Source organism: Brachyistius frenatus, unplaced genomic scaffold (genome assembly GCF_029030835.1).
Source record: "Brachyistius frenatus isolate BFR_SWC_R1_liver_20210118 unplaced genomic scaffold, ASM2903083v1 Contig_46, whole genome shotgun sequence".
In the NCBI taxonomy this organism is placed as follows: domain Eukaryota; kingdom Metazoa; phylum Chordata; class Actinopteri; family Embiotocidae; genus Brachyistius; species Brachyistius frenatus.
This window is the reverse complement of record NW_027210645.1, coordinates 2630559-2650398: the sequence shown is the minus strand read 5'-3', so window position 1 is coordinate 2650398 and position 19840 is coordinate 2630559.

Here is a 19840-nt window from a genome sequence, read left to right as displayed (position 1 = left end):
TAATATCTATTTAAGTCTAGTGGTATTCGACATTCATCCTCTCAACAAATCCCCCACGAACATGGATTGATCGCGCTAACAACTATCACTTGTATATCTAAAACCTGATATGTTTCATTCCTCCACCACGTGACCCCTGTTGGTGTCCAAAAAACATTTACAAAACTATCAGTAGACCACGTGTTACACTTGCGACATGTTCCTGGACACAGGCACTGTTTATTTTGAAAAATCTACACACACATCCGGTTGGTGTAAATTCTAATGGAAGTGTGTTTTAATCCACAGTTGAAAATAATCCCCAACAAAAACACCATTTACGTCCGTTTGAGTAATGTTTACTAGAAACTACTAAAACTACTACCTTCTTAACTTTACCTTATTTATTCCTTGTTCTAAATCTATACAATATTAATAACTGATTTATGAACTACTTTTAAAACTATTGTTTTCAATTTACAAACCATTCATGAAGTAATTCTTATTAGAAAATGGTTCATTTGTGTCTTTTGTTTGTAATATTAAAATGGAATTGAAGAGATTAACATTTAATTATGAGCTTTTGACAAAACCTCACATACAGCAAATCATAGTGGGATGGGAGATGATCACAAATATATTTTTGTTAGATTTAGTAAATCAGCAGCTTTAATTGTTGTAGTTTTGTTCCTGCAATCCATCACACATTTCATCATTGCAACAAAGTATGTTTCAATGTAAAACACTATAGTGTGAAAAATGTATTCCAACCTCACAGTGCTTTAAATAAAGGTCAAATTAGTGATCAAGACATGAAAGAAGCATCATTCAGAGGCCAAACATATTCTGCTCAAACCTCAATATTTCAGTTCTCCCAAAACACTGCTGACACTGTCACAGTTTCTAAGTTGTGCTGGCCTGCAGCAGAGCCACTAAGTGATCCCAGCTCCAGAGCAGCGAGTGAGAGTGTACAGTCTGTGTCTGTGTGTGTGTGTGTGTGTGTGTGTGTGTGTGTGTGTGTGTGTGTGTGTGTGTGTGTGTGTGTGTGCGTGTGTTCTCCACATTTATCATCCCAGCGATCAGCACACGACTAATATTTACCCCGACCTCATCACTATTTATCCGCTGATGCCTCAGCGTCGCCGGGTTTTGATTGTTTATCATCCTAAACAAACATGTGGTGTTGAACAAAAGAATGCATACGGTGGGAATATGGAGCGCTCTGGTGCTGCTTTCTGAATCAGTAACATGTGAGAGGGACTGCTGTCCACACAGGAAATCTGCTGATGCCGGTGTCTTCCTAAATCTGTTCAATATGCTTCCTTAAATCACAGAGTGACAGTCTAATGACACAGCATCATCAGCGCTGTTGTCACTGCACAAATATGTGCTGTTGCATGTTGTTTACAGTCATACGTTGATTGTTTGATCCTGTGCGGGTGGAAGTCAGATTCTAAAAATACCACAGGACACTTCATAGAGCATATACGTGCATTTATTTACCATATACAGTGTCGTACTGTCGTGGTCTTGCTCTTTCCTCCTCCAGCTCTGCCCGTGCAGATTGCCATTTAAAGTGGTTGAATAATTGAGGAGTAACATTTGCGTCAGCCATCCTGGGGTGTGTGTGTGTGTGTGTGTGTGTGTGTGTGTGTGTGTGTGTGTGTGTGTGTGTGTGCGTGCGTGCGTGCGTGCGTGCGTGCGTGCGTGTGTGTGTGTGTGTGTGTGAGAGAGACAGTTCTTCGAAACAGGTCACAAACACCTGCTGCAGTGGCTGCAGCTCAGCAGCCATTAGTTGTGTCATTATCATATCACACAGAGTAGAAATTACACCTCTGTATGCAGAGTTAATTTAATACAAACTGAGGCTTCAATGGGACATTACCATGGATATTCTTTTGTAATGAATAAACAAACAAACAGGCAAAAAAAAAAACATCAGTATTCTCAAATGCATTTTCTTTAAGATCCCAAAGCAAACACATACAACAGGAGAAGGAAATCGTTGTTATATAAAACAAAATATTATTTAATCTTACTTTGTCACTCAACCCAAAGCACCTAGTTTCCTACTGAAGGAATAAATCCTCAAAGGAGATCTTTTATTTTCTATCACATCATTTTTTTTTTTTTTTAAATATTCAAAATAATTTTCTTAAACTTTAAGGGAAAAACTTTCCCCTCAAGCTTTTGACAAATGTAACTAAAATAGAAATAAATTGTGCATCTATGTGCTACTATTTTCAGCTGTTGAGGAATACATTCACAGAGTCAGGTTGATTTATTTGGAATGGGCACATTTTTGTGTTAATAGTTTTTGGACATGAGTAGAGGTGTTACTTCACTTAGGAAGTTTATTGTTTATCAGTTTATTGTTGCTTGTGATCTGTGTGATTTGTTAAGAAAACTTGAATGTTGCCGGCCTTATCCTTCAAAGGAAATATAAGCATCCTAGTTAAAAACGTTCAAAAATTAACAATAATCATCATCAGAACGTAAAGAAAAAAACAGGTCTGACGTTATGTGAAAGACGTCAATGCACGCTCAGCAGCTACCCCGTCCCGTCTCGTAATACCACCCTGCACCTCAGGGGGGCGATAATGAGTCACTGTAGCATCCATTTCCCTCAGGCCAACATCCTCTCATGTCAATTAATAGAACAGTAAAGGCAACGATGGCTGAAACCCTGGACAAGCGCCCATTACCACCAGCATGACCGGCAAATGGCAAAATACCACTTTCGGTGGAAAAGAAGTGATAGAAATATAGGCAAAACTAGAGTTAGCATTGGTGTTGCTCTCCCTGTCTAGAGAATCGTAAGTAATATTAATGTAACTCATGTTGAATATCAATTGATAGCTTACATAAGTAGCTTACGTTATAACATTACTGACATTGCTATTATGTAAATTTAGCTTTTTGTTGATACACGGTTCAGACTAGTTTTAATAGCTGGATGTGACTAGCTCGGGCTCATTAGCTGCCAAGCTGAGGCAACTTTATGTAGCAAATAAATCAGGCTTACTGACCTTGTTGGGACTCTTCAAAACAGCCAATGCAGCTAATGACAACACAAACTATACCAGTAGTGTTGACAGGATGTAAGATGTGGCTGTGGCTGGAAAAGATAACCAAGCTGGAACGTAAATAATAGGCCACATCTGGAACTCTTAAGATAGCAGTTTTATCTCGAATGTATTACTTTTCAGCTTTCTAACTTTCCAACCTTGTCTCAAGTCATAACAGTAATGACAAGTGATTGCAGCATAGTCAACCGATCACCAATATTTCAGTCAATCCACGACTGTCTCTAAAATCTAACGTAACAATAATCAGTTATTAAAAAACAAACAAATAAAAATCTACTAACAGCTGGAAGGTAAATTGCAAAATTCAACCAAACAGCTGAAACTCTGAGAGTCAGACTAAAGGCAGACTGGTCGCTAAAGTGACTCACTATCGCCTCCTAACATACAAAGTGGTATTACAACCCAGGAGGTAATACTGACATAAAGCACCTTTAACCCACAGATAGTAATTTAACTGTGACTTATTTCCCCTCTGTACAGGATTTTGATGGTGGTAATGTAGTCATTCAGAAATGATTCATTTCATCATGGGATTATTTGAAATTTATACAATTATAAAGCTCTCTAATTTCCCTTGATCCCCTTCAGTGAAGTTCCTTCATCCCTGAATCCCAGTTTGAAAAATGTAATTACACGAATCCACAAGACTTTCTGTTCATTATTCAGCGAGTGTATGCCGCCATTTTGTGTTTCTCTTGTCACAGTTCATAACCCTCACCTCTGAACCTGAGCGTCTCTAAGGTAACTGAGGCCAACCCCGAGGATTAATCCCCAAAATGGCTGCCTCACCGAGCTGTTTATCCACTGACCTTTTATTAAGAGAGGGTCCCTAACCTGAACGAATACTGTTTCACTGGCAAACACAGGCAGACCCAATTAATCAAAGCCCTGTGTGTGTGTGTGTGTGTGTGTGTGTGTGTGTGTGTGTGTGTGTGTGTGTGTGTGTGTGTGTGTGTGTGTGTGTGTGTGTGTGTGTGTGTGTGTGTGTGTGTGTGTGTGTGAGGGTCAGATTTCAGGCCGCACACCTCACGAATGTGTTTTCACACTGCACAGTGTTTCTTTAACCTCTCGTAGACTCCTCAAGGCCTCACCAGGAAAGGAATCACAACAGACTTAGGTTACACATGTCCTACAGGGTGTGTGTGTGTGTGTGTGTGTGTGTGTGTGTGTGTGTGTGTGTGTGTGTGTGTGTGTGTGTGTGTGTGTGTGTGTGTGTGTGTGTGTGTGTGTGTGTGTGTGTGTGTGCTGCAGGACCCTTAAAATTTAACAAGGATTATCTCTATATTTTCCTTTCATCACTTTTCTGACGGATCCCCAAATATGTTCAGAATCAAATCGGGACAAGCGGCGCCCTGTGCGGATGTTTGGCCGGTAAAGCCCCTTCTACCTGAGCGGGTTTGAGGTTGTTGAACCTTCACTCAACAAGGGACAACACCCTTGCCCACACGCACCCGAATGTCCTCTTTAAATCATTACAATAATCCCCTTCAGTCCAGTCTGGGAGCAGCGCTGGGACTGTTCGAACTTTCGATTAAACCAGACGCTGGCTAACTGCAGCTCAAACAAGGGGCCACAGCAGACCACCACTGTAGAAAAAATAACGCATAGAAGAAGAAAAAACATGTGGGGGCTGTGCACACCTTTGCACACACACACGCACGCACGCACGCACGCACACACACACACACACACACACACACACACACACACACACACACACACACACACACACACACACACACACACACACACACACACACACGGGTGGGAACGTAGTTATTCTTCATGAAATGTACAGTTGAAAGCTCCAGCAGAAGCTAAAGCCGAACAGTGAGCGTGCATAATGGCATTTCCATACTGTGTCACACAAATGTATATTGACAATGCACACGCACACACATGCTCAGAGATGCGGGGCCACTATAAAAAGCTCTTTATATCTCTCCCATTCAAATCGATTTGTTTACGGTCGGCTGCCAAAGGGACCAAATCTAACTGTTTCCCCTTGAATACATTAGACTGCGAGTGAGGTTAGGAAGCGATAATGACTTCCCCTGCTGCTCTCCCTCTCTTCTCCTCGTCCTCTCTTCACCCCCCCACTCCTCGTCTCTCCATCTCCACTCGTCTGCATCTGTGCCTCAGATGGGGATTTTGACTTGTACTCGTCTGATTGAAGCCGGACAGACTCCATCTCTCTCTCCACCCCTCCTCTCTTCTGTCTCTCTTTGGTCCCAGCCACAAAACTGCTAAGTCAAAGCGCTGCTGTCTCTCTGCTGTCTCTCTGCTGCCTCTCTCTCTCTCTCTCTCTCTCTCTCTCTCTCTCTCTCACTCCCTCTCACTCTCCCTCTGAAGGAAAAGGGCCTTTATCCTTCAGGCCAGGACGCTGTGGCTGCACACATCAGGGCTGTGCACTGAATAGCTGAGGGGCCAAGAACCCTGAACACATAATTTCATCTGTCAGAGAGCTGCTTTCTCTCCGTTCTTATACACTCAAGTTACAGTTTGCACCTGCACACACTGTCCTGTTACTATTCGATTATACTTTTTTAAAATTTTATTTTAAAGCTCCACATCACATATTTGCTAGCAAAGTATGACACCTCCTATTCTTAATTAAACCCTTAATTCAGAAAAGGATAACATTCACAAAAACACTTTAAAAAAAAGAGAAATATTAGGAAGCTGGGAGCAAGGCAAGACAATAGACTAACAACATCAAAGTATTTTAGGCAATTTGCAAAGGTTTTTAGAGAACAATTATTCTGCGTTTTACACATGATTGTATTCTTAACAGGAAACAACATTGAGGTTAAGACATGTATATGAAAGAGTTTCTTTCCTCTCTCTGAAAGAATTAGAGGTTCTTTTGTCAGCATAAACCACCCAGGCGGTCGCCTCAGATGCCACCAAGTGGAGGTGCGCCAAAGTGGAGGAAACCATATTTTGTAATTGCATCTGATCTACTTCTGAAAGTCTCTTACTAACATCCAATACATATAAAACCACCATTGAGAGATAGATTGTAGAGGGAAACTCTGCAGGAGGCCGACTCTGCTCCATGCAAACCTTAAAATATGTTCCACACTGAGATAAATCGCAGTCAGGATACAAATAATACCATTTGTGCGTAGGTGTGTCCTCAACCCAAGTAAGTAGTCTGTATTTTGTTCATGCTGAGGTCAACTAAATCTTGTCCAGATGTTCCTGCTGAAGATTTACACTGACATCCTCACACTATGGGGTTTTTCAGAAAATACTGTGTGGAAATATAGGAAAGAAGCATGTCATATTTTGTACATTGTAAAGTGTATAATTCTGTAAAACAGAACTAAAACCAATGTTTTATAAAACATGGTCATGACTACCATAAGTGGAATTTACCAGCAGTGGCTGCACCCCAATAGAAGAATGTTTTTATTGTGCAATGTCCAAACTTTAACCACAATAATGTAAGAATCATACACAGAGATGAATAATCAGATTATAACATCCTGACTGTAGCTAAAACCAAGATGGTAACTGGGACATGTAAAGATAATGACAGATGATGAAACAGAAGTTCAATAAAGTTACATTTGAAACGGAATCATTTTAATTGTAATAAAGTATTCAAATAAAAAAAAATAAAAAAAATTAGACCCTCAGGGGTGCCAGCGGACTTCTTGCCTAGGGCACCAAAATGTCCAGAAAAGGCCGCGGACACTTACATCAAGAAAGTGACATTTAGAGCGAATGGTTTGACAGTTAGATTTGACAGAGGAGGCTCGGCTCTTTGAGGGAGCTCTCAGAGAGTCTGAGCAGCTCCGAGGATTCTGCTCAGAGAGTCAATCCCCTACTAATAAACACGTAACATGGACATTAGATCATAGTAGATCCAAACTATGTTTGGATGCTAGTTGTGAGCTTGTGGCTGAGGAAGTGATTGTGGAGTGTTTGGAGTGAAGACTATGAAATAGAGAGAAGATATCGAGCAGCTTCCACAACTCTAGATTAAACTACTTTCATTCCAAAAAAGTCTTCCTTTTTGTTGAAAGCCACATTAAATATATCTATTTCAGCTTGGATGAAATTGTCCACTTATTAAAACTGATATTATATATTTATGTTTTGACAAATCCTAAGATCAAAATCAACAGTTCATAGTACGGTGATTAGTGAACTTCTCAAGCCTCTCTATGACACTACCTAAACTCACTGTTTATTATTGAAGGAAACAAATCATTAAAATAATGCGTTACAAACTTGGAGTTAAGTTTTTTTGATCAAGGCTGAGCACTATAGTTTTTGGCAAATGTTACTCGGACCGGAGTCAATAATGTACATGCTAGGGACTATTTTCAGAAGTCTGTTCGGTTTCCCAGGGCTTCACCATAAACTGTGTATAAAACTTGATATAGCTTTCGGGTCTGAAAAGTGAGGCCAATGAAAAAGCCTTGAGTGCCTTAAAGTGTAACACCATTGAGGGCCACCAGGGGCTGGCTCCAAAAAGCCTTTGGCTCCATAGACTCCCATTCAACTTGTCTCATGAAATACAAAGTTAATAAAAAAAATTCAACTAGTGAATATGATGTTATTCACTAGATTCCGCACTTTTGATCAGTGGTACATCTGGAAAAAATAATTAGATATTAGTCCTCAAAGCGATGTATATTTGGAGGCTTATCTGTTTGATTGACAGTGCTGTGGTGCAGTCAGTTTCCCGCTCTAAGTGGGCGGGTGTAGTGTCCTCAGTTTCTCAGTCAGACCGAGTCAGATCCACTGGCTCCTCCCTAGCTCGTCCAAATATGGTCACTTCTGGCTCCAAAATAGCAAGATGGCGATGGCTGAAATGCTGAACTTGAAACTTCAAAACGCAGCTCACAAACCAAAGGATGACATCACAGTTGGTCACTGCTTGGGCGTCACTTACTGCGGTTTTGTCAAAGTCCGCTGGCCTTAGGTTTAAGCACTAAAACTACTTGGTTAGGTTTACAAAAATAGCATTGTTTGGGTTAAAAGAAGTATGTTAGTAACGTAAATAATGTCATGTAAGGTACTTTGTGTATGTTACGTACGTTACATATGTTCCTTATATAGGTTACTTTAAATAAATACACATTTACATTTGCTTCCGCCTAAACACAAACCGTCTCCTGATTTAACTTCCTGTGTTGGATCCATCCAGCTACCCCGACCTCCTCCCTCCACGGACTTTTTCAGTCTAAAGCCTACCTCATCTGACTTCCTTCTTCGAACTGGACATCACAGCAGCGATGACAAAGGGCACCTTGCGAGTATATTTGAGACGCGAGCGGTCTTTGACAAAACGTTATTGCCAATATATAGTATGTGCAGGATATAGTTTTAGAGACCTTGGCAACGAGAACGAGCTATTGCAGCAGCAGGGCACTGCATGTGATAGTCAATAATTTTTGGATCACAGTGGAAGATGGAGGTATGCCACGCCTACACCATCACAAAACAGAACTTATTACGTTCAGTACAGCTTTAAGCTTTTCGCAAGATTTGTTGACATATAGTGAATTGTCCCATTTTCCATCAAAATAAAATATCGGTGGGATATTTTGGCAACTGGATATTGTATTGTATTAAGCAGCATATATATGAAGGAGGGTTTAATTTTTGGTGTGTTTATGTGCAGGTAAATACACTGCAATATGGTCATTTTGGTGATCCTGACTCTTAAAATCCAGGAGCAAGCAACACAAGGAGAGAGGCAGAGAAAGATTGAAAGAGACAGAGAGGACTTATTGTACCAATGTTAGCAGATGTACAGCAGTGGGATGTGTGACCAAAGCTCTGTCAAGCCTGCGGGTATCAACACAATGGGGACAGACTGTCATCCCCCCCTGGCTATTAATATTACATTACTGTCACTTCAGACCAATCTCTCAGTTAAAGAGAGAGTGTGTGTGTGTGTGTGTGTGTGTTGCGTGCGTGCGTGCGTGCGTGCGTACGTGTGTGCGTGCGTGTGTGTGTGTGTGTGTGTGTGTGTGTGTGTGTGTGTGTGTGTGTGTGTGTGTGTGTGTGTAGGAGCTGTGGAGTGTGTGTGCAAATAGAAAAATAGAGTAAAATTTGCAGCAAAAGCCAGATTATTCTTTGATCCATTATGCAGGGAGGTAGGAGCTGGGCCTCCATAAATGAGTGTTGAATTATGTAAAGCAGCGCGTGTGTGCGTGGGGAGCCCTTCGTGGGGAGGTGACTATCAGAGGTGGAGATCAGGTGGGACGCGGTGGTGATGATGACACGCGTCGGCCGCTGAGGTCATGTCTGGTTCTCAGGGAAGCACGAAAACGCAAGAAAATATCATGTGACCAACATGTGGATCTGGTTTGATGCTGGATTACTGCCTCTCGCAGAGCTTCTACACGCTGTTTGTGTTACTCGGTCTTTTGTTCTCGCTTCTATGTGGAGTGCAGATCGCGTGTTCATGCTGTATTCCATGTTCTTTTTTAGAGTTGACCAGTTTGTAGACTGATTTATCTGTTGGCCGATACTGGCCTGTCATACATGTATTGACATCGGAGTTTACATATGGTGTCTGACAACTTTTTTTAATTTTATTTTTATTTTTAAACAGAACATTTTACTGAAAAAGATTATTGTAGTAAATTAGAAATTGCTCTAGTTGTGTGCGTGTATTTTAATTTATAGGTTGTTTTTTTTTTACAATTATTACATTCTCAGTATAATATAATCTATACTTGAATGAAGTTCATCATTAAGCTGTATAATATTCCGCCTCCATTACGTGTTTTTCACAAGAGTTTCATCACCATATTTTGTTTGATATATAAATATCAACTTTTTTTACTTCCCAATATCGGTATCGGCCCCAAATATCCAGCATCTTTTCGGCTCTAGTTTTGAGGACAGATCCAAGCTTCCCATTCATTGTCTAAACTCAATGTTTTAATTGCTATATTTTCAAGTAGCTTCTTAAAAGCTTATTTTGGTTATTTGCTCCCTTTTAATTCCATTTTTCTGCATCTTTTAGGTTTAATAAATTCCCACTGTTAGAAACTCAACCCAGGATTACTCAGGAATTAATAACGAACACCATTAATACATATTTATGTGGAGTCTGTTCAAAATGCCAAATTAAAATTCCATTTAATGTGATAAAACAGTTTAGACAAGCTGTCAAGGAGGAACTTCAAACGTGTGGCGCCAGAGAAAATATCATGACCCAATACTTACATAGCATTTAAACATATATAAAGTATATCAGTGATGGCAGAAGGATTATATTATATTTCATAGTATGCACAAGAACCTCCTGCCAGCTTGTATGCTACCTACATATGTATACGTCCACTCAATGAGTGAGAGAGCACGCAAGATAGAGAAAGACTGATTCATGTTTTTTACAGACACATCACCATAAAACTCTGATCGGACTATTTGCATCATGACGTTAGTGAGTGGAAGCAGCCAAAATATAAGAAAGGATGCGCTGCTACGTTTTACTTACTTTGTTTGTTCTTTTACTAAAAAAAAAAAAATGCTTGTGCTGTTACATCACCAATTATGTTTCCCAGGAACATTAGATTTTTATTTGTCTAAAAATATCACCACAGTATATTATAATAACTGCAGAGGATGACCGTGATACCAGTTGGGAAGGTATAACTGAAGCTTTTTGGTCCCCTCCTCCTGTTTCAACCTATCTTTTCCATGTAAATCAATGAAATCGATGTCTTGCCGAATGTGACCTGATCACCTGTCACACACGGTGAAACTGTCAAAGCTTTTTAGTTGTCTTGATGTTTTCTTGCTCTGGTGCTTTGACTGAGGAGACTGACGGGTCACTGCCACCTGCTGATGCTACTGTACCTGCAGACTGAAGCTGGAAGCTGCAGCTGCTCCCACCACTCAAACACTGGATCGATTTAGAAGCATTTGGGGCGCCTGCCACTAAAGCTATTGTGAAATGTGAAGACTTTGAAAGGATTCTTGGGGGAATGGAGAAAAGCTAAAAGGAGAGAGGTATAGTTGGGTGAAATCAACACCTATCTTAAAAATGATTCTGTATGTGTTTTTCTTGCAGTCCATATGGGTTGGTAAACCAAATTCCAAAAAATCATAGAAATTAAGAAAACTTCCAGCTTTTTTCTTAATTAAATTCTAAAATCATTTTGACCTTATCCGAATCCATTCGTGGCGACACAACGGCTGTAAAATATTGCATAAGGACTGCCAACTTTTTCGGTGAGGATGTTCTTGATTGTTTGTTGATGTTTCAAAATTAAAAAAAGAAAAAGTACTTGTTGAAGTTACACAGCAACACAAGGTGTTTTAAAAAATTAGACTCCCCAAAGAAATCCCACAGATCTTTAAAAAAGAAATGGCATTACAGCACACGCAACTTTTCAAGAAAACTTGCAATACAGATAAGCAAACAGACTGACACACACACACACACACACACACACACACACACACACACACACACACACACTGACACCGAGCTTTGTGGGGAATATGGCTGGAATGCGAGATCGTCAACAGAGCATGTGGAAAGGGAAGAGGAGGCAGCAGCCTGCCAGAGTGTTGTTATTCAGGTCCACACGCCTCGGCATCTGTGTCAGCTAATGAGAGAAACTCAGCTCTGTTTCATCTAGTCTCCCCGGACCAGGAATTAGCATCTCCAAAGACAGACGCAGTGAGAGGGACGGAGGGAGGGAGGAGAGAGGGAGGAAAGAGTCGCAGAGAAAAAGACGGGGAGAGACAGAGAGAGAGAGAGGGAAAAATGTGGCAAAAAATAAGTGTGATCGACAGAAAAAGGGGGGAGGAGGGGGAGCTGGCTTCCGAGACAGGGAGGTGAATATAAACACAAACTCTCTGTCGCTCTGTCCCTCACACACATGCTGCAGCATATTGACAAGGCAGAGTTAAGTGAGGTGGCGGAGTGTGAGACAGCCCTTAATAGGTCCCTGATGGACCCCTGAGATGAGAGGCCAGCCTCACAACACAGAGCAGGGAGAGAGGTGGGGAGGCGGGAGGAGGGGAGGGGGTCGAGGGTTGCAGGTCAGAGGTCAGTCAATCATTACCACCACCACCGCCCCCACCCGTCCCTCTCCCACTTGACTGAACAGTGCCTAATGATTATTAACACGTTAAAACACTTAAGGAGCAGTGGGAGCAAACGCACCCCCAGAGAGAGTCAGAGATGAGAGGGAAGGAGGGGGAGGGAGGCACAGTAATGATGTGCTCGCGCATGATTTGCCGGATAGATATCGCTAATCACTTCGTCCCTATGGTGACACCGTTGGGACGCGCTAATACAGACTGTACTTCCACACAGAAACACTGATATCAACCTAATAAATATTTCTCTTTTGCATTTTATTTTTTTCAAAGGCATGGTGCATATTTAAACGGCTGCTCATTAGCATTTGTGTGCATGTGTGTGTGATCTAACTGTGTGTGTGTGTGTGTGTGTGCATAGTCAAGTGCATTTTTGCAACCTGAATTTTGTTCTTGCGAGTGTTCATGCAGCCGGTTTGTGTGTACACAAGTGTGTGTGTGTGTGTGTGTGTGTGTGTGTGTGTGTGTGTGTGTGTGTGTGTGTGTGTGTGTGTGTGTGTGTGTGTGTGTGTGTGTGTGTGTGTGTGTGTGTGTGTGTGTGTGTGTGTGTGTGTGTGGAACAGCGGGGAGCCCTCTCATCTGTGCTTAGCCCAGTAAATGGTGAGTGATTGAAGGGTTTGATGTGGAGTGATTCAGCTGGGAGCTCGTCTGTCTGCGTTGAGCCCCACAGCTCATAATCTCGTGTAGCGACGAGGCTCTTCGCCGCTCCGAAAGTGAAGCCGGCAGAAATATTTTCCCAGTCGCCGAGGATGAACTCAAACCAAAGAAACCACCCACAAGAGTTTCCCAAAAGGAACGGTACCCTTCAGCGCAGCGAAATGGGCTAATGAGATGAGAGTGAGAAGAAAGAGAGAGCGAAACAGAGAAAATGGTGAATTCTTAGCACTTAGAAAACAAAGATTGTAATGAAATCCTTAGAGAGCGTTACAGAAATACAATCTATTTAATAATTTCCTTTTCAAACATTTCAGAATCAGTGTAGCTTACCTGCTTGACCTTTTACTGTCACCACCTCTAGCAGTTCCTGATGCTGTCCTGCATTTAATCAGATTTGTTGAAGTACCAACACTTCCTTCACTGATCCAAGTTTACTCACTGCAAAGGCAATTTCTGAACCCCAGTGAACAATGAAACTGAGAATAGTTACAACAATGGTCATTCTGTCGTAATATGGAGAAAGAAATCCGCTGTGAACCAGTATGAAGATGAAATAGCACTAAATTATTTGAGCAAACTCATTCAGACTCCTAATTGCTGGTCACACCACAAAGTAGTGTAAGAATAGTATAAAATTCAGCCATGCATCTGTGCAACAAAGTGTAATAAATACTACAATATCCATGAGCTTCAGCTGCTGTTGCCATGAAGAAGAATCCAGTCCGAGGTGAACGAGAGGTTCAAATGCGGCTTTGAATTCAGAGCGCTTTGGTGTCGGGAGCAGTGTTTGAAGTGGAAAAAAATTAGTGCCAGTATACTCCCCATATATTCACATGTTGGAGTGTGTATGAGCAAATCACTGAGTTTCACATTTTGAATTTCTACTGAAAGATACTCAGACATTGCTGACGTTCCTAACATGAACTCATTTAATTAAGGAGACAATCATTTCAATTATTGGCGTAAAAACACTAGGTCAAAAGCTACAGGTATTTGGCCGGACCGTGTGTGAAAGACGCTTAAACGGCTTCATTTGAAATGTGGGCTTTACATTTGAAATAAGAGCCTTTAATATAAACGGACACAGTAACTTGCAGCATTGTTTTTGATATTCACAGCAGACAATGTAACATCAACAGGTTCTTCCCTGCTAACAGTGGCGCGAACGTTAGCTTGCTGCTCTAGTCCTGCATTTAGTACTGTATTTGTATGTAGTGCCTTTGAAGCTCTGCTGTGCCATCGTCTGACTCTGTTCTTGTTCTCTTTGTGCCCAACATTACTGTAAGATTGATGTAATGTTACTTAGACTAGCTGCTAAAGGTTGAACAATTCAACTTTATTTTTTTCATTATGACAGAATCGTATATTTTCTTACATGCTGTTGTTGTTGTTTTTCTTTTGTGTTAGTGACTTAATGGAGAGTTTCAGTCTTACCAGTCGAAGCCATTCAAATATGACTCACTTTGGGGCTTTTACCTCCAAAAACAGGGGTGTCAAAGTAGCGACAGCAACTCCACCACTCTATACTGTTCTCTGTACTGGTCACTTACTATACACTTGGCATTTCATCTAATAAACAGTTACTGAATCTGAAAATAGCCTCCAAGCTGTCAGGTCAGTGAGCTTGGTCACTAACGAGACAGTAAACTCACATAATTAATTCAAAACACCTCTTTGTACCGCTGAATCCTGTATCGTAGCTGTTTACAAACCATCCCTCTTCAGCCCTACAGTTTACACTCTGAAAGAGATGTCACACAATAACAACAACAACAACAACACACAGTTAAATTTCTAACTCTCCAGCTTTAAATTCCCCAACATGTCAATTGTGAGTGTGAAGAAAGCTCACTGTTGATCACAAGAGCAGATTCGATGACAAAGTTCACCGGAGTTAACTTGAACAAATTTGTGCAGGTTTACGTCTTTGTGGCTGAATTCACAAATCTATTGGAAGTAATTGATTGATGTGCTTTTACTTCTCGACTGACGCTCACTCTCAGCTCTTAAACTCTGACACACAAACTCACAATTCAACTCACTGAGCTCAAACTTGAAACTACATTTCCAGTTGCTTTCACACATGAACTCACACTTCGCCTGCTTTCACCAGCAAGTCAACGTGTCCAGACGCAGCCAGGGTGAATTTCTGTGAACAGATCCGGTAGGTTTCAGTGTATTATTCCTCCTGTATAAAATAGTAAATAGAGCCGTATATATGACTCAAGGGTCAACCTCTCCATCTGTCATAACAGGCAGCATTTCGGGACTGACATGAAGCATTTCATCTGTTCCATCAGACAAGGTGTGTGTGTGTGTGTGTGTGTGTGTGTGTGTGTGTGTGTGTGTGTGTGTGTGTGTGTGTGTGTGTGTGTGTGTGTGTGTGTGTGTGTGTGTGTGTGTGTGTGTGTGTGTGTGTGTGTGTGTGTGTGTGTGTGTGTGTGTGTGTGTGTGTGTGTGAGAGTGTGTGTGTCCCCGGGGGGTGTATTGTGTCAGTGGGGGGTCAGCTGAGCGGCTGCTGGGGGAGGATCCGCCAGTGAAGTGGTCAAGCAGCCCCAGATGGGTTTCTAATAGTCTTAATCCAACAGGTCATCGTGCTGGGCTCTGCCTCCACATAAACCTGGTCTTCCTCTCCTTCTGCCTCCCCTCGCTGCCTTTCAACCCTCCTCTGCTTATCTAACCCCCCCTCCATCTACCCCGCTCCTGTCTCGCTCTGCCTGCCTTTCCAGAGAGGCAGCAAGAAGCTAATGAGGCTTGGCTGGCGTTTATCCAGCCCTCTATCCCCTCGTGTGTCTGTGTGTGTGTGTTCTTGTGAGGAAGCAGTCTACATATCTCCGGGCTAAATGTATTATATTTATCTGCTTCAAAATAAATATTAACACAAATCACCTTTTTTTTTGCATCTGCAGACAGACTAATGCAGTAATAAGGACATAAGTGGAATGTGAAAAGTAAGCAGGAATGAATCGGGAAACTGCTCCGGAAAGACAGGTAGTCACAGGCGGTTTAGAAAATGGGAATTCCAAGTTGGACTTTCAGGGGGCAGGAAGGCCGGTTTTCCGCCCCATTAACAGGTTCCTAGCGCCGGGAGATGCGCTCCACCTCGGATAAGACGGTCCCCTTATCTCTCCACGGAGCAGACAGATGGGAAATCATTCCCGCTTTTTCCATGTGTCCGTGAAGCACCTGCCTGCTTTCCATACAGAGGGACTGCTGCCTGAGAAACAAACACTAAACAGCCTCCTGGCGCATCGCTTTGATGCTCAAATACTGTTCCCGCCCTGAGAATATCCTCAATCCATCATTAACTCCCCATTGCTGGAATTTTACAGACGCAGCGAGCTAATGAGACGCATTTCAGAGAGTAGATTTCAAAACCGGTTCACAGTTTGACAGACCGCTGCGACATTGGTACACATTTGATATAATTTACAGAGAGCAGCAACAGATAGGAAAGCGAGACGCCGCAGGATCACGTGTGATGCTGCTGCTGCGAGGATAGAGACGGAGAGGAGACCTGTCACACACACTGTTGTCGAAGTCATTAGTGCTAAGTGACAGTTTGCGGTGGCCCTTCAGTCAGCTGGGTAAGCACAGGGGGGAGAGAGAGAGTGTGTGTGTGTGTGTGTGTGTGTGTGTGTGTGTGTGTGTGTGTGTGTGTGTGTGTGTGTGTGTGTGTGTGTGTGTGTGTGTGTGTGTGTGTGTTGTGTCAGGGAGGCGAGACAGCAGGATGTAATGTATTATACCAACAACAGGTTCACTCCAGCACCCCAGCCAACGTGACAGTGTTAATATTGCAGAATTATTATTCAGCCGAGCTGAGCTGAAGGTGTGATGACCTGAGCAGGTGACGGGACTAATTAACCACCGTTTGACCCTGCCTGCCTCAGACAGCTGCTCTGTCTCTGACTCTTTGTGTGTGTGTGTGTGTGTGTGTGTGTGTGTGTGTGTGTGTGTGTGTGTGTGTGTGTGTGTGTGTGTGTGTGTGTGTGTGTGTGTGTGTGTGTGTGTGTGTGTGTGTGTGTGTGTGTGTGCGGACTAACTGTGAGCTTAAGAAATCATTTTATATTCCTCTGCCAGTGAGGGTGAGGTAATTGTATGTGTGCATCCACCCGTCCGTCAAAATGTTTCCGGCATCAAATTTCAGGTGGTATCCCACACATGACTTGATTTGCATAGGAAACAAATTAAATGATCTCGCAGCTGTTGGCAAAAAAATAATAGAATTTTTTTTTTTTTTCAACAATCTGGGTTTCAAATGCAGGATTTGAATCAAGTGTTAAGACTTAATGCTGCAGCAGGCAGTCAATCAATCCGGGAAATGTTCTCTTATTTAATGCACTGGGGTCTGCACATCATCATTAACATCGACAGCCACCGTCCATTTCTATGTTTGAATGACTTAATAACAGAAATAAGAAGCTGGAATACACTGTTTTTTTATTTTTTATTTACCTCAATTATTCAATGAAACTTCTGAACCTTCTCAATGAAACATTACAGAAAAATATGAGATAAATTGTTTTAAAAATAGAGGAATGCAGTATAGTAAAGGGTTTTTCCTATATTTCTGGAGGGCTTTGGTGCTGTGTGAGCATGTGTGTGTGTGTGTGTGTGTGTGTGTGTGTGTGTGTGTGTGTGTGTGTGTGTGTGTGTGTGTGTGTGTGTGTGTGTGTGTGTGTGTGTGTGTGTGTGTGTGTGTGTGTGTGTGTGTGTGTGTGTGTGTGTGTGTGTGTGTGTGTGTGTGTGTGTGTGCATATTTACATAATTTAGGCTTATTATCATGGCAGTATTTTTTGGAAAAATGTGCTATGCCATAACTATAATAATCATTAAACATTGGTAAATCGAGGTTTATAGTGAATGGATTTTAACAGTAATTTTCTCATCCTCCCAAAGTCAGTCTGTATCCAGCAGTCAGCCTCAGAGATGAGGATGATTCAAGTTATGTTTTTTTATCATTTTTATTTTTAAGTACAGATTCAAAACAGGATTTATATTTGAAATATGACCAAATATTGTTTCTACACCAGCATCAGTATTGTTTACAACAGCAAAGTCACTGTAAACTCAATAATATCTCACTAGAAGGAAATCTAAAACTGTCAATAAAATAAATAATATTCCTGAGATCAAAATACTGAGTGAAGTTTAGAAAGAATGAAGAACATAGACATCAGTCAGTATCAGTCTTCTCTTTGCTGCAGATAGGGGGTGGGGGGTTTGTTTAATGAGGAGGGCGGGGGGGGGGGGCTGTCATCTCAGCCAGCAGGTAACTTTAGAAGAGTTTGACTAGTTATAATAAACATTACGAACTAAGCCGAACTCAGCAGCCAGACATTTGCCCATTCTCTGTATCAGAGTGGCTTAAATTGTCAGTATAATCAGAATAGGGGCTCCAACTTAAAGGTCAGTCCACGTTCAGAGAGCCTGCTCAGGTTAGGTTAACGTATTGTCAACTTCGTGGAAAACCTCCTTCACTTTACTGCACACTGAGAGGTGGGACAATAGTCCACTCTTCTATGATGTGCAAATCTGCAACAGCAACCACTTAACTGAGGTTCATACAAATACTACTATATCTGGATATACTTGCAATTGTGGTGATACTACAATTGTACTGCTTCCATTTCTGTCCCTTTAAGATGTGTGACATTTAATTAGCCAAACTCCCCATCTCACAACATAAAGGTACGAGAAAAATTGTTTGTGGATGCACCTTGAGATTTGGGTCATCTCCAAAATTCACTTGATTCTTCTGTATAATCCTGTTGACAAGCAGACAAACAAACCAGGTGATAAATAATAAATGACGTTGACTTTTGTTTTCACACGAGACATGAACATCAGTCTCCTGGGTGAAAGTCCTGTGTTTGATCCATCCAACCACTTCCAGCCTATACTTCCACCTGACTACTGCTCCCATTATAACTATTATGAGCAGCAGAGGTTGCATAAAACATAAATAGGATGTTTTAACACCCTTCAACAATCATTTTCTGTATGAAATGTGTTTTTCTTTAAAGATGTTCATACAAAAATAGTTAAGGGTTTTAAGTGATGTTACCACTAAATTGACACATTTGGGATATGGGCTTGGGATCTGTTCAAAACACGTTTTATATTCAGTCTTAAAAACTCTCTGGTACCAGTATCCAAGTCTCCAGTCATCATCAGGGTTATATTTTCAGACGTAATACTTGACAACAACAATGACGACAGCTTCACTGTTTTATCAATTATATTGACAATAAAATGTGCAATCACAGACAAAGTTGGACAAGAAAAAGTTGTCTTCAATTCAATTCAATTCAATTCAATTCAATTTTTGTATTTATATTGCACCAAATCACAACACAGGTTATTTCATGGCACTTAACACATTAAAGTCCTTACAGCAAGACGTTACAATATTATACAGAGGAACCCAACAATTCAACAATTCCCACATAAGCTAGGAGGGAAAAACTCCTCTTTAAAGGAGAAAAACCTCCAACAGAGGGAAGAAAAACTCCCTCTTAACAGGAAGAAGCCTCCGACAGAACCAGGCTCAGAGGTGGGCATCCATCTGCCTCGACCGGTTGGGGTGAGAGGAGAGCAGAGAGAGAAAAGGACAACATAGAGATCCAAAACATGAACTGTTGGTGGAGACGACAAGCGCAGGGCAGAGACATGCAGCTCCATGACGGGACATCTGCAAAAGAAAGAAGAGAAATTACTCGAGTGAGGGAACTGAATGGAGGCAACAGACAATAAGAAGAAACTATGGGAGAGAAAAAGATGGTCAGGTATGAGTCAGTTAAAGAGTAGGAGGAAAGAAAAGAAGCTCAGCATGTAACGAGGTCCCCCAGCAGCCTCGGCCTATAACAGCATAACTAAGGGTTGGTTCAGGTCTACAAGAGAAAACCCAACAGGTTGATTTTAGTAAATAACATCCAGGGCTAACTATAGGCTTCATCAAAAAGGAACGTTTTGAGTCTAATCTAATCTAATCTTCTTATCCTTGCAGCCACACATAGTCCATT